This window comes from Neofelis nebulosa, chromosome 10, assembly GCF_028018385.1.
Source record: "Neofelis nebulosa isolate mNeoNeb1 chromosome 10, mNeoNeb1.pri, whole genome shotgun sequence".
Taxonomy (NCBI): Eukaryota; Metazoa; Chordata; class Mammalia; order Carnivora; family Felidae; genus Neofelis; species Neofelis nebulosa.
In genome coordinates this window covers 14,892,875-14,909,219 of record NC_080791.1, presented here as the reverse complement: position 1 = coordinate 14,909,219, position 16,345 = coordinate 14,892,875, and the positions used below count along the sequence as shown (strand labels likewise).

Here is a 16,345-nt window from a genome sequence, read left to right as displayed (position 1 = left end):
TAACATCATACTTAATGGTAAGAAATTTGAAGCTTTCCCACTAAGATCAGGATGTCCCTCTTACCACTCATCAATATCATACTGGAAGAATGCAGTAAGGAAAGAAAAGGAAATCAAAGGTATACAGATTGGAAAGGAAAACCAAAATATCTTTCTTTGCAGATGACATGAATACCTATGGAGAAAATTGGAAAGAAGCAATAAAAAAAAACCCTCCTTGAATGAATAAGAGTTTAAGTAAGGTTGAAGGATACAAGGTCAATTACTTTCCTATATACCAACAATGAGTAAGTAGAATTTTAAATTAAAAACAGAATACCACTTCATTAGCACCCCTCAAAATGACATACTTAGGTGTAAATCCAACAAAATATATTTAAGATCTGTATGAGGAAAACTATAAAACTCTGATGAGTGAAATGGAAATGAACTAAACAAATGGAGAGCTATTCCACAATCATAGATAGGAAGACTCAACATTGTCAAGATGTCCGTTCTTCTCAACTTGATCTATAAATCCAATGCAATCTCAATCCAAATCCCAGCAACTTATTTTATGGATGTCAACAGACTGATTCTAAAGTTTATATGGAAGGCAAAAGACTCAGATTAGCCATCACAGTACTGAAAGAAAAGAACAAAGTTGGAGGACTGATGATACTGGACTTATAAAGCTACAGTAAACAAAACAGTGTGGTTGCGGCAAAAGAACAAACAGATCAATACAACAGAATAAAGAGCCTATTTCAGACCCTCATAAATATAGCCAACTAGTCTTTGACAAAGGAGTGAAGGCAATAAAATAAAGCAAAGAGATTCTTCAACAAATAGTGCTAGAGCAACTGGATATGCACATGCAAAAAAAAAAAAAAAAAAAAAAAAAGAAAAAGATCCTAAACACAGACCTTACACTTTTAACAGAAATTAATTCAAAATAGATCAGAGACCTAAATGTAAAATACAAAACTATAAAACTTCTAGATGATAACATGAAAGAAACTCTAGCTGAACTTAGGTATGGTGATGCCTTTTTAGATACAAAACAGACATAATTCATGAAAGAAATAACTGATAAAGCGACTTCATTAAAATTGAAAACTTCTATTCTGTAAAGGATAGTATCAAAAGGATTAGAAGACAAACCACAGACTGGGAGAATATGCACATCTGATTAAGGACTGTTAAACACACAAAGGACTCTTAAAACTCAACAACAACAAACAACCAGCCCAAGTCCTCAACTGACACCTCACCAAAGAAGACACACAGGGGAAATAAGCATATGAAAAGGTGCTTCACATCAGTTGTCATCAGAAAAACGCAAATTAAAACAGCAATGAGCTATCAACAGAGACCTATTAGAATGGCCAAAACTGACAGCACCAAATGCTGACAAGGACGTGAGCTAACCCTCACACACTGCTGATGGGAATGCAAAATGGTGCAGTCACTTGGGAAGACAGTTTGGCGGTATCTTACAAAACTAATCATTCTCTTCCTATATGATCCAACAACTGCACTCCCTGATATTTACAGAAAGAAGGTGAAAACTTAGGTCTACATAAAAACCACACATGGATGTTTATAGCAGCATGATTATGTTTACTCATAACTGCCAAAAACTGGAAGCAATCAACATGGCCATCAGAAGATGAATGGATCAAAAAGCTGTGGAACATCCTGACAATGGAATAGTACTCAGCACCAAAAAGAAAAGAGCTATCAATCAAGTCATGAAAGATATGGAGGAACCTCAAATACATAATACTAAGTGAAATAAGCCAATCTTAACTACATACTGTATGATTCCAACTATATAACATTCTGGAAAAGGCAAAATTATGGAGACAGTAAAAAGATCAGTGGTTGTTGGTGGGGGAGGTGTGAGAAAAGAGATGACTAAATAGAGCAAGAGGATTTTTAGGGCAGTGAAAAATACTCTGTGTGATATTATAATGATGGATATATGTCATTATACATTTGTCTAAACCCACAGAATGTGCAACACCAAGAATGTACAACACCAAGAGTGAACCCTCAAGTGAACTATGGAATTTGGATAGGTTCACCCTTGGTAAAAAAAAAAAAAAAAAAATGTCCCATTCTGGTGAAGGATGTTGATAATGGGAGGCTATGCATGTGTGGGGGCAGGGGGCACAAGGAAAATCTCCATACTTCCCTCTCAATTTTGTTGTAAACCTAAAACTGCTTTCAAAAAGAAAATCTTAAAAAAAAAAAAAAGGAATAAACTATTGACATACTTCACATCCATGACAATATCAAGGATAAATCCTTAAAATATGCTGAGTGAAAGAAGTTAGATACAAATCTCTAGAAAAAATAAGTGTAATCTACAGTGACAGAAGGCAGATCAGTGTTTACCTGGGAACTGAGGGGAAGTAAGGACAGTCATTGAGAAGGAACACAGAACATTTTAGGGTAATGGGTATGCGCTATACTTTGATCATGTTAGTGTTTACATGTGTGATTAACTTGTAAAAATTCATCTATGTGCAATTTAAAGTGTCTTTTATTAACGTATATTATATCTAAATTTTTTTAATTATTTAAAAATCTAAGGGACAATAATTCTAAGTTTCTACAATTAAGACTCTGAAAATTTTTCAAAGACCTTATCCGAGAAAAATACAAGTCTTTCTAATACAACATAAGTAGCAGGTATGTAGATTTTCTTTATAATGAATACTGCCAGCAAATAATGTAACAGATGTGTATTTGGGAAAGGAAAGGCCAAATTAAAATCAAACTCTAAAGAATATTCAAGAATTAATATTCGATTTACATAGAAAAAGAGTAGACCTAAATTCAACCATATCAATAATTACATTAAATATAAACTGACTAAAGCCTTTATTTAAAAGGCAGCTTGTCAGAAGAGATCAAAAAGAAAGATCCAATTATATGCTGTCTACAGGACACATAAAAATGTAGATAAGCTAAAGATGAATGATGGGAAAATATACACCATATAAAACATAAACATGAGACTGTAGTATTTATATCACATAAAGTAAACTTTAGCATAAAGAATATGACAAAGATAAAGAGAAACATTTCATAATGATAACATGGCCAATTTGTTAAGAATATATAATAATCATAAATATATATGTATCTAACAACATAGCCTCAAAGGATAACAAAGAAAACTTCACAGAATTAAAAGGAAAAAGAGGGAAGTCTATAACCATAAACATTTTAACTTTACTCCCTCAGCAATCAATGTAACTGAATTTTTAAAAATCAAAATAATATAGATCAATGTTCTTCAGTAAGTATAGACACAAATATCCCTAAAAAATAATAGCAAGTCAAATCCAGCAATATATAAAAACAAAAATGTATCTTGTCCAAGTGAATTTATGCCAAGGATGATGACTGGTTTAACACTTGAAAAAAAAAAAAAAATCAATGTAATTCACCTTATTAACAGAATAAAGGGGAAAAACTATTTGATAATTTTAATAGATGCAGAAAAACTATTTGACAAAACTAAGCATCCAACCATGTTAAGAACTCTCAGAAAATCAGAAACAGAAGAGAACTTCCCCACTATGATAAAGAGCATCCACAAAAAAGCTATAGCTATCATCAAGCTTAATGGTAAAATAGTAAACATTTCCTCCTAAGAGCAGGAACTACTCTACTCTACCACTTCTATTCAACACTATACTGGAGGTCCTAGCCACTGCTATAATGTTTACAAGAAATAAAAGGCTTAAGATTTCAAAGGAAGAAATAAAACTGTATGTTCACAGAAGCTATCATTGTTTATATAGAAAATCTTAAAGAATCTACAAAACTACTAAGACATTCATGTGTAAATTTAGCAAAATAGGAGGTACAAGATTAATATATAAAATAAATTGTAGGGGCGCCTGGGTGGCGCAGTCGGTTAAGCGTCCGACTTCAGCCAGGTCACGATCTCGCGGTCTGTGAGTTCGAGCCCCGCGTCAGGCTCTGGGCCGATGGCTCGGAGCCTGGAGCCTGTTTCCGATTCTGTGTCTCCCTCTCTCTCTGCCCCTCCCCCGTTCATGCTCTGTCTCTCTCTGTCCCAAAAATAAATAAAAAAAAAAAAACGTTGAAAAAAAAAAAAATTTTAAAATAAATTGTATTTTTACAAACTAGCAAGAAATGGTTGGAAACTTTTTTGAAAATTTACTTCTGGGGTGCCTGGGAAGCTCAGTAAGTTAAATGTCCAACTCTTGTTCTCAGTTCAGGTCTTGATCTCAGGGTCGTGAATTCAAACTCCACATTGGGACTACTTAAAAATAAATAAATAAATAAATAAAAATTTAAAAATTTAATTCTACTTGAATAGTGTCAAAGAATATGAAATAGAAAAAATTTCTTTTGAAATCTAAAAAAAGATGTGTAAGACCTGTACACTGGAAATTACAAAATGTTGGTAACACAAAGACCTAAATAACCAACAGACACATATTTATGGATTGGAAGGCTCAATATTATTAGGATGTCAATTTTCCCCAAATTGATCTACAGATTCAAGGCAACTGTGTCTCACCAGTTTTGTTTTTGCTTTTGTAGACACTGGCAAGCTGCTTCTCAAACATATAATGGTAGTGTAAAGGACCCAAAAGTAGTGGAAAGGTTCAAGGCAACCTTAAAAAAAAAACAGAACACCTTATGTTCTCTGACTGCAACTTACTATAAAGCCATAATAATCACAACAGTATGATATGGCATAAAGATAGACAAATAAACCAATGCAACAGAATAGGACTCACAGGGGTGCCTGGGTGGCTCGGTCAGTTAAGCGTCTAACTCTTGATTTCGGCTCAGGTCACAATCTCAGGTTCGTGGGTTCGAGCCCCACAACGGGCTCTGCGATGACAGTGCGGAGCCTGCTCGGGATTCTCTCTCTCCCTCTGCCCCTCCCCGAGTCATGTTCGCTCTTTCTCCCTCTCAAAATAAATAAACATTTTAAAAAAATAGTACTCAGAAATAGGCCTACTATTTATACAAATGACTCATATTGTCATTTGGTTTTTGGCAAAGGTGTAAAGTAACCCAATGGAGAGAAAGGAAAGTCTTTCCAACACATAGTGCTAGAAGAACTGAATAGGTACATAGGAAAAAATGAACCCCAACCCCTACTTCTCACCATGCAGAAAAATTACCTTGAGGTGGATCATAAAGATGAAAGCTATTAGCACCACGCTCTAACCAACTGAACTAACCAGCCTAGATGGATCATAAAGATAAAAGCTAAAATGATAAAGCTTCCAGAAGAAAACAGAGAACATCTTTGCTACTTCAGGGTAGGTAAAGGTTTCTTAGGACAAAGAATGCAAAAACTATAAAAGAGAACTTGATAAATTAGACATCCTTAAAATTAAAACTTCTGTTCATCAAAAGATACAATTAAAAAATGAATAGCTAAGTCAGAGAGTGGAAGAAAATTTCAGAGAATATATAACTGACAAAGGGCTTTATATTTGGAATATGCAAAGAACTTCTAAAAACTCAACCAAAAAAAAAGGGAGGGGGGCAAAAATCTGAGTGGACACTTCACAAAAACAAATATATGCATGATCAATAAGCAGGTGGAAAAAGTGATCAATATCATTAATAATGAGGGAAATGCAGAATAAAACCACAATGAAATACAACCACCTGAGTGGCAAGGATATGAAGCAACCAGAATTCTCATACCTTGTAGGCAGAGTGTAAAATCGTATATCCACTTGGGAAATTTATCTGTCAGTTTCTTATAAAACTAAACATATACCTAGCCTACTACCTGATGATTCCACCCCTAGAAATTTACCCAAGAGAAATAAAAGCATATGTTCACACAAAGACTTGTATTTGACTGTTCACAGCAGCTTTATTCATAATAATCAAAATCTGGAAATCATTACATGCCCCTCAAAGGAGAACGGACAAACAGTGGTATATTAACAAAAGGAATATTACTGGACAATAAAAAGACATGAATGAATGTCAAAAAACATTATGCTGAATGAAAGAAGTCCTACACGAAAGAGTACACATTCTATGATTTCATTTATGTGACACTCTAGAACCTGCTAAATTAATTTCTGATTAAAAAAATCAGAAATCAGCAGTTGCTTTTGGAAGAAGGGACAAGAAATGACTGGGAAAGCATTCCCTACCAAAATAACACTACCATTCTTCACAGAGCTAGAACAAACAATCCTAAAATTCGTATGGAACCAGAAAAGACTCCGAATAGCCAAGGCAATCTTGAAAAAGAAAACCAAAGCTGGAGGCCTCACAATTCCAGACTTTGAGCTGTATTACAAACAAACCTGTAATAATCATCAGAACAGAATGGAACTAGGACAATAACAGACACATAGATCAATGGAACAGAATAGAGAACCCAGAAAGGGACCCACAAATCTTTGACAAAGCAAGAAAGAATATCCGATGGAATAAAGACAGTCTCTTCAGCAAGTGGTGCTGGGAAAACTGAACAGCGACATGCAGAGAAATGAACCTGGACCACTTTCTTACACCAGACACAAAAAGAAACTGAAAATGGATGAAAGACCTCAATGTAAGACAGAAAGCCATCAAAATCCTCAAGGAGAAAGCAGGCAAAAACCTCTTGGATCCTGGCCGCAGCAACTTCTGACTCAACACGTCTCCAGAGGCAAGGGAAACAAAAGCAAAAACGTATTGGGACCTCATCAAAATAAAAAACTTCTGCATAGCGAAGGAAACAATCAGCAAAACTAAAAGGCAACCAACAGAATGGGAGAAGATATTTGTAAACGACATATCAGATAAAGGGATAGTATACAAAATCTGAAAAGAACTTATCACACTCAAAACCCAAAAAAACAAATAATCCAGTGAAGAAATGGACAAAAGACACAAATAGACACTTCACCAAAGAAGACATCCAGATGGCCAAGCGACAGGAAAAAATGCTCCACATCACTCATCCTCAGGGAAATACAAATCAAAACCGCAATGAGAAACCACCTCACACCTGTCAGAATGGCTAACATGAACAACTCGGGCAACAACAGATGTTGGCGAGGATGCAGAGAAAGAGGATCTCTTTTGTACTGCTGGTGGGAACGCAAGCGAGAGTGGTGCAGCCACTCTCGAAAACAGTATGGAGGTTCCTGAAAAAATTAAAAACAGAACTACCCTATGACTCAACAATTGCACTACTAGGCATTTATCCACGGGATACAGGTGTGCTGTTTCGAAGGGACATATGCACCCCAATGTTTGTAGCAGCACTATCCACAATAGCCGAAGTATGGAAAGAGCCCAAATGTCCATCGATGAATGAATGGATAAAGATGTGGTGTGTATACACACACACACACACACACACACACACACACAATGGAGTATACTCAGCAATCAAAAAGAATGAAATCTTGCCATTTGCAACTACATGGATGGAACTGGAGGGTATTATGCTAAGCGAAATTAGTCAGAGAAAGACAAATATCATATGACTTCACTCATATGAGGACTTTAAGAGACAAAACAAATGAACATAAGGGAAGGGAAACAAAAATAATATAAAAACATGGAGGGCGGGGCGCCTGGGTGGCGCAGTCGGTTAAGCGTCCGACTTCAGCCAGGTCACGATCTCGCGGTCCGTGAGTTCGAGCCCCGCGTCAGGCTCTGGGCTGATGGCTCAGAGCCTGGAGCCTGTTTCCGATTCTGTGTCTCCCTCTCTCTCTGCCCCTCCCCCGTTCATGCTCTGTCTCTCTCTGTCCCAAAAATAAATTAAAAACGTTGAAAAAAAAAAAATTAAAAAAAAAAAAAAAAACCAGGGAGGGGACAAAACATAAAAGATGCTTAAATATGGAGAACAGGATTGTGGGGGGGGGGGCGGGGGATGGGCTAAATGGGTAAGGGACATTAAGGTATCTACTCCTGAAATCATTGTTGCACTATATGTTAACTAATTTGGATATAGATTTAAAAAAATAAATTAAAAAAAAAGAAATACAAAATCTGTAAAATTGAAAATTAAAAAAAAAATGGATGAAAGAACTAAATGTAAGACAGAAGGCATCAAAATCCTAGAGGACAACACAGGCAACCAATCTCTTTGACCTCAACTGCAGCAAGTTTTTATTAGACATGTCTCGGGAGGCAAGGGAAACAAAAGCAAAAATGAACTATTGGGACCTCATGAAGATAAAGAGCTTCTACACAGCGAAGGAAACAATGAGCAAAACTAAAAGGCAACTGACAGAATGGGAGAAGATATTTCCAAATGACATATCAGATAAAGGGTTTGTACCTCAAAAACTATAAAGAACTTACCACACTCAACACCCAAAAAACAAATAATCCAATGAAGAAATGGGAAAAAGACATGAAGAGACACTTTTCCAAAGAAGACATCTAGACGGCTAATAGACACATGAAAATATGCACAACATCACTCATCATCAGGGAAATACAAATCAAAACCACAATCAGATACCACCTCACGCCTGTCAGAATGGCTAAAATTAACAACTCAGGAAACAACAGATGTTGACAAGGACACGGAGAAAGAGGATCTCTTTGGCACTACTGGTGGGAAGGCAAACTGGTGCAGCCAATCTGGAAAACAGTATGGAGATTCCTCAAAAAATTAAAAATAGAACTACCTTGTGACCCAGCAACTTCACTAGGTATTTATCTAAAGGACACAAAAATGCTGATTCGAAAGGGTACATGCACCCCAATGTTTATAGCAGCACTATCGACAAAAGCCAAATTTTGGAAAAATCCCAAATGTCCATCAACTGACAAACGGATAAAAATGTGGTGCATATATACAATGAAATATTACTCAGCAATCAAAAATAATGAAATCTTGCCATTTGCCACAATGTGGATGGAACTACAGTGCATTATATTATGCTAAGTGAAATAAGTCAGTCAGAGAAAGACAAATATCCTAAGAGTTCACTCGTACATGGAATTTGAGAAAAACAACAGATAAACATAGGGGAAGGGAAGGAAAAGTAAGAAAAACCAGAGAGAGAGACAAACCATAAGAGACTCTTAAATACAGAGAACAAACTGAGGGGTTGTTGGAGAGATAGATGTTGGTTGGGGGTTCGGCCAAATGGGAGACGGGCACTAAGGAGAGCACTTGTTGGGATGCACACTGGGTGTTGTACGTCTAAATTCCATTCCTGAAATCATTATTGCACTATATGTTAACTAACTTGGATTTACATTAAAAATGATAAAGAAAAGATATGCCTGGGAAAGTGTATGAGGGAACCATTTGGCCTAATGGTAGTATTCTCTATACTTGATGGGGTCTGAATACACAGGCACATACATTTGTCACAACTCATGGAACGGTACACTTAAGACTTACGTATTTAACTGCATATACATGTTACTACCAAAAAAATTAAAAACACACAAATAATAATATTTAACTCTAATTAATGATATATATGTTCACGGATTTAAAGGTGAAGTTACTGATGACTACAAATTGCCCTGATATGCATCGGAAAAAAAAAAAGAGGACTGATGAATGGATAGAGGGATGGAAAGATATTGCTAAAACCTATTTAGCAGAATGTTCATTGTTGAATCTAGGTGGTGAGTGTTAATGTACAATACTCCTAGCTTCTCCTAGTGTTTAAAAATTTTTCATAATAAAATATTGGGGTAAAAATAAATCCAATCATTTAATTCCTTTGCCTAAAAACTTTCCCTGCTGGTTACACTCAGTAATTACCAATGGCCTTTACTCAGACCTGGTTCTTACTTACTTGTCTGAAATTTCTGACATTGTTAGACACTTCTCCCTTTGAAACCCTAAACTATTATAAGCTGTTTGCCTTCCTTTCTGCCTTTGCTTCCTCTTTATACTCCCAAACTGCAGGTGTACCTCAGGGTTCAGAATTAAGCCCTACTCTATACTTTTTCCCATAAAAAACTCAATTCTAGTATCGTAACTATCACCTCTACACAGTCAACTCTTCGAGTCTAGTGTCCCACTTCCAAAGGCCAACTTAGTATTTTAACTTGTATGTCTCATATCATCAAATAACTTCTTTACCCTCAAAACTTGAATTCCATTTCCCAATTACTACCACGTAGCACATAACTACTAACCAGGGTCAATACAGGGAAGTTCGTTTTGACACCTTCCCCAGTCTTAATCTCTAAAATAATCCAGCATCAATTCCTCCTGAATCCATTTCTTCTCTTTCATTCCACCATCACTACTACTCTTATAAGGATCCTTGGAAACTCAGTTTATTGTAAGGGCTTCTCCTGGTTGATGTCCCAGCCTCTGTCTCTCTCCAAAATTCTTCCTGCATGTTTCTAAAACATCTCTAATTATGTATCTATCTGCATAACTTCTATGATTCCCCATATTTAAAAGATACTAATCTATGCTAAGCAGAAAAAATTAAATAAGACGTGTTACTTGCTGTGGTAGCAGATTTCCAGATATGGACCCTTCCCAAAGCACCAGGCCTCCTGGTGTCCATGCTCTTCACAGTCCCCTCCAATGCTAAATCTGAGCTGGCCCTGTGACTCATTTTAACCAAAAGAATGCCACAGAAGTAGCACTACACCAGTTCCAAGGCTATGGCTTAGGAAAGCCGAGAAATTTCCACTTTTGCACTCTTGGGAGCTCTGAGCCACCAAGTAGAAAATCTGCCCCTGTGTTGGAAAGACCACCTAGAGAGGAAAAAGCCCTGAGATAATATGGAGAGAGAGAGTCAGAAAAGGCCTAGACCTCTTGGAGTCCCAGGTGAGCCCAGCCTTCCAGGTGTCCCTGCCAAGGTGTCAGAAATATTAATGACACCATCATGGATGTTCAAGACCCAGTCACCATCCGGCCACAGCTACAGGAATGGCTCTAAAGGAGACTAGCAGAACCGTCCATCTGAGACTCAGTCAACCCAAAGAGTTGTGAGAGGAATAGAAATTACTATTGTTGTAAGATACTAAGTTTTACGACGGCTTTTTTACACAGCAATAGATAAATCAAAACACTTACCCTCAAGAAGCTAACTATATGATGGAGGAGGCATTCAAGTTAACAAAAAGACCATCAGAGATATGGGTTAAGACAGAGGTACACACAGCATGCTAGTGAGTACAGAGGAGGGTCATCTAAATTAAATGTTCACAATGTGTGAAGGGGAGGATGTGGGAAAGCTTTCTAGAGCAAATAATACAGGCTGAGTTTTAAGTGAGTACATGTTGTAGTATGTATAAACCAGCATGGCTGTTGGGGTGCCTGGGTGGCTCAGTCGGTTAAGCGTCAGACTTTGGTTTAGGTCATGGTCTCACGGTTTGTGACTTTGAGCACCACATAGGGCTTGCTGATGTCAGCTCAGAGTCCGCTCCAGATCCTCTGTTTCCCTTTCTCTGCCCCTCCCCCGCTCGTGCTCTCTCTCAAAAATAAAAAAACATTAAAAAGAAGAAGAAGGAGGAGGAGGAGGAGGAGGAGGAGGAGGAGGATGTACGGAACTTGGTCAAAGTCTATGAGATAAGAATTAGGATGACTCTCAGTGTTTTAGCTTAGGTGTGGTTGGAAGGGCACAGTGCTGCCACTTATGGAGAAATGGTACAAGCGAGAGTAAACCGAATTCATATCCAGGTAGAAACGTTCAACTCAGATACTGGGACAGGAGGAAGGGATGGATGTGTGTGCCAATAGCTGGGAAACTGAAGGAAGTTTCACTTGATGGCCTCTATTTCTTCAGTGAAATAAAAAGCGAGATCATCTGCTAAGACGAAAGAGAGAAATGGGGGAGAGAGAAAGTTCAGAATGGGAGTTTGGGACAGCTCTCAGAGGAAGAGGGAGCCCTGAAGATCCAGGTGCTGTTAGAAGTCATACATTTATTCGGATCCAAAACACACCATCATATGACTGTCTCCAGCAGCTCTCAGCAGCCCAGGGGTAAGATGACAGGCCAGGTGGCGGACCTGACCCAGGACTGGAGGACTACAGAAAAATGCAGGGGAAGAGAACGGAGAGGAACACTAAGGGAGTAATTCAAGCAGTGGACCACACGTCTACGCTGGCTATGGAAAGACATGCATCCAGGGAGCTGAAAGACTGGTGGCAAAGGAGCGAGGTCACCAAAAGAGAAAGGGGACCTGAAGTGGTCCAAGTGTAGACTTACTGGGAACAAGTCGACTGCCGGGAGGACTGAAGGCTGTGGTTAAATACAGGATGTTGTGACAGCCTGGCTCACTGCTGCACACCCAAGAACACTCACCAGATTGACTGTTTACTAGGCAAGCTACCAGGGCTTCCATGCGTACCTGTTAAATAAACTACCATTTGGTGAGAGAATTCCAAAATGAATCTTCATGCACCCTATTAATTTCAATTTAGCACAGACTCTTGTGACATATCTAAAGAAATGCTTCCAACACTAAGTACCTTGATCTACTACTTACCTATCACTCTATCATGTGAGTTCATTAGGCAAGCTCAGAACATCTTTTAAAAAAGAAGAATCGGGCTTAATATTGCAGCTTTCCTGCTATTTGTCCCAAGATACTTCTACGAGTTGATTGATGAAGCCCTTTAAAGCACAAGCTCACCATCTTTTATGGAGGAAGGGCTCTACCTGCTGTCATTCCCCATGAGTCACAGTTAAAGGCAGGAATCTTAAAAAGAAGTTCTGCCCTGGAACAACATGCACACTGAGCCCTCACCTTCCCCAAGCCAGCAATAATCTTGGAGGATATAAGCAGAGAATTAGGAAGTGTCCCACGAAAGCAAGACAATGTCCGTGACAAAGCAACCAAGTATCCAGGAGAAAAAAATCAAATAAACTGATTATTCGGTACTCTCTCTCAAAATAAATAAACTTTAAAAAATAAATAAATAAAATACATAGTGACTACCTCAAAAAGTACAAAGCACTTAGCAGATTTCTATTAAATTCACCTTCACATAACATCAGTGAAAAATTATTTTTTTCATTTTTTTTTTAATATTTATTTATTTTTGAGAAAGAGAGAGAGAGAATATAAGCAGGGAAGGGACAGAGAGAGAGACACAGACTGTGAAGCAGACTCCAGACTCTGAGCTGTCAGCACAGAACCCAAGGCGGGGCTCGAACCCACAAACTGTGAGATCATAACCTGAGCCGAAGTCAGATGTTCAACCAACTGAGCCACCCAGGGGCCCCTAAAATTCTCTTTTGAAAAAATTATTTATTTTGAAAGAGAAAGAGAGAGAGAGAGAGAGAACAGGGGAGGGGTAGAGAAAGAGGGGAGAGAGAATCCCAATCAGGCTCCACAGTGTCAGAGTGGAGCCAGACACGGGGCTTGAACTCATGAACCATGAGTTCATGACCTGAGCTGAAACCAAGAGTCAGATGCTGAACTGACTGAGCCACCCAGGCGCCCCAATGTGAAATTCTCTTAATTTGCTATCCAGTGATTCAACAAATACTTGTCAAATAATTACCAGATATATAGCAATGAACTGAGTACTGGAAAAGAATATGAGAATGAATTTTTTTTAATTACCTATACACAGAGAGAATCTAGTATTTATCCTCAAGAGGCTTACAATGTAAGTGGGCAGCTGAGACATACACAGGTGGGAAAAAATGTAGGGTACAATATAAAAATAAGCACTAAATGGTCAGAGAGCTGTATAGATGTTCTGAGGAGGGAGAAATCAGAAATTAGTTCAGGAAAAAGTGGATAAGGAAGATGTCACAAAGTAGGCAGAATTAAGTTGAAACTTGTAAGATAAAACGGCTAAGACGCCTTACAAAAGAACCCCATTATTTCTCCCATTTTCAGAGCCAGAAATATGGGAATGACACCAGCTCCTCCCTGTCACCGACCAGTGCTCCTGACAAATGCGTTCCCTTCTCTCCTCCCCGCTGGCGCCAGAGTGACACAGGCTCTGACAGAGACATCTCCTAAGTGGCCCTCCAAGCTACTCCCACCTGCTTTCCACCTGCCAAAGTCATTTATCTAAAATACAAAGCTCATCCTTTGATACCTCTCCTCCCTTAAAATCTTTCAATATCTCTATCAGGGAAAAACCCAAACTCCTGAACACAACATAGGAATCTTTTGTGACCAGCTTCCCACTACTTCACTGGCCTCATTCCGGCCCAGCTAACAGCTCAGTGTGGCTCTCTCATCTGTAGGCCTCCTGCCTGCAAGCTCTTTGCCCTATTCTTTGCCCCACTAATTCCTCCTGGTATCTACCCCCACCCTATAACTCTACCTTTGAACGTTTCGATCCAAAACAAAAATCAAGAGAATGGTATAATAAACACGTGCCCTTCATCTAGCTTCATCAGTTGTTACCCTTACTTGCCACATTCGTTTTGTCTCTCTCGGAACCATCTGAAAGTTACAGACATCCTTACACCTAGCCCCTAAAACTCCAGCAAGTAGCTCTTAAAGAACAAGAACAATCTTCTACATAAACATTCAACAGCATAACCCACAGTATCCCAAATATTTAATATCAACACACTATCTAATATGTAATCCATATTCAAATTTTCCCATTTATTCCAAAACATCCTTTACAGTTTGTTTTATTTTTTAATTTTTTTTTTTTAACGTTTATTTATTTTTGAGACAGAGAGAGACAGAGCATGAACGGGGGAGGGGCAGAGAGAGAGGGAGACACAGAATCTGAAACAGGCTCCAGGCTCTGAGCTGTCAGCACAGAGCCCGACGCGGGGCTCGAACTCACGGACGGCGAGATCATGACCTGAGCCGAAGTCGGACGCCCAACCAACTGAGCCACCCAGGTGCCCCTACAGTTTATTTGTTTAATCCAGGATCAAACCAAGGATCATCCATTGCATTTGGTGTTCATGTTCCCCTTTATCTTTCGGGATTTATTTCTGGAATCACTTTCTCCGGGAAGCCCTCTTTGACTCCTCCTACCCAGTCCAGACCTCATACCACCACTATATGGTATCATTATACTATCATTTCCCTTATTAAGCAATAAGCTCCTTGAGGACTTTTTTTTTTTTTTTAGTGTTTTTTAATTTTTGAGAGAGAGAGCGCGAGCAGGGGAGGAGCAGAGAGAGGGGAGACACAGAATCCGAAGCAGGCTCCAGGCTCTGAGCTGTTAGCACAGAGCTCGATGCAGGGCTCAAACTCACTGACCGTGAGATCATGACCTGAGCAGAAGTTGACGGCTTAACCGACTGAGCCACCCAGGTGCCCCCCTTGAGGACTTTGTATTCTCTAGGCCCATATTGTCTAGCTCACAGAAGACACTCCATAAACACTGACTGAACGAAAGAGCTACAAACAGGAAATTTGACTGTTATGGACTGAAATGTGTCCCAAAATTCCTGTGTTGAAACTCTAACCAGCAGTGTGACTGTATTTGGAGATAAAGCCTTTAAGGAAGTAACTGAAGTTAAATGAGGGCATAAGGATGGGGATCTAATCCGGGAGGACTGGTGTCCTTATACGAAGAGGAAAGAGAGCAGGAGTGTGCACACCCAGAGGAGAAAGGCCATGTGAGGACAGAGCAAGAAGGCAGCGGTGTCTGCAAGCCAAGACGACAGCTTCACCAGAAACCAACCCTGCTGGCATCTTAACCTTGGACTTCCAGCCTCTGGAACTGTGAGACGACACACTTCTGTGTTGCTGTTGTTGTTGCTCTTGTTTTTATTGCTCATCCTGATTCTAATTATTATCCTTTCTTTTTCTTTTCCTTTTATTTTTACATTTCTATTAAGTCACCCAGTCTGTGGTACTCTGTTACGGCAGCCTGAGCAGACTAGCAAAATGAGCAAAAGCTCTGTGCCCGCAGTTACTATGGATGACGGAATGCAAAACAAAACCTCTATCACTGCCTGAACAAAGATACACACAGAAGACTTCTTCCTCCTGCTTCTGGAAAAGTGAACCCCACATGCCACAAAACAAATGACAGAAAGCACCATTCTGACATTCACAACACACGTAAAAACACCCAATTGGATCTTCAAGAGCACAAGCAGGGGCTACCCAATCAGAAGGTAAAGAAAGCGGTCAGAGATATGTTAAGAGCGTAGAGTACACATCAAAAGGAAACCTTTCACAGAGCCTAGAATATAATTACAGACTCTCCTTCCTAGCTTTTGCTAAGACGTCTGCTGCTGAGTTGCTCGCATCACATGTCTGTTTCACCTCCTCCCCCTTGCAGACCGTGAAGACGATGACAAAGGCCATGCTGTCAGCAGGTAGTGGCAGCGGTCTGGATCACTAACAATACCAGGTATGGCGTTATGGTCCCAGCACACGCTTCATAACTGCTGGCACATGGATCAGCACGGACAACCGACCCAACTTGTAACCATCCATCATTCGAGTGTCA

General features: G+C 39.1%; 1 protein-coding gene across 2 annotated transcripts in view; it reads right to left on the bottom strand.

Annotated features, from left to right (window-relative positions):
• Window positions 1–16,345, bottom strand: part of RNF214 (ring finger protein 214) — a 47,951-nt gene that overhangs the window by 16,492 nt on the left and 15,114 nt on the right. The gene's annotated exons all lie outside the window — the stretch shown is intronic.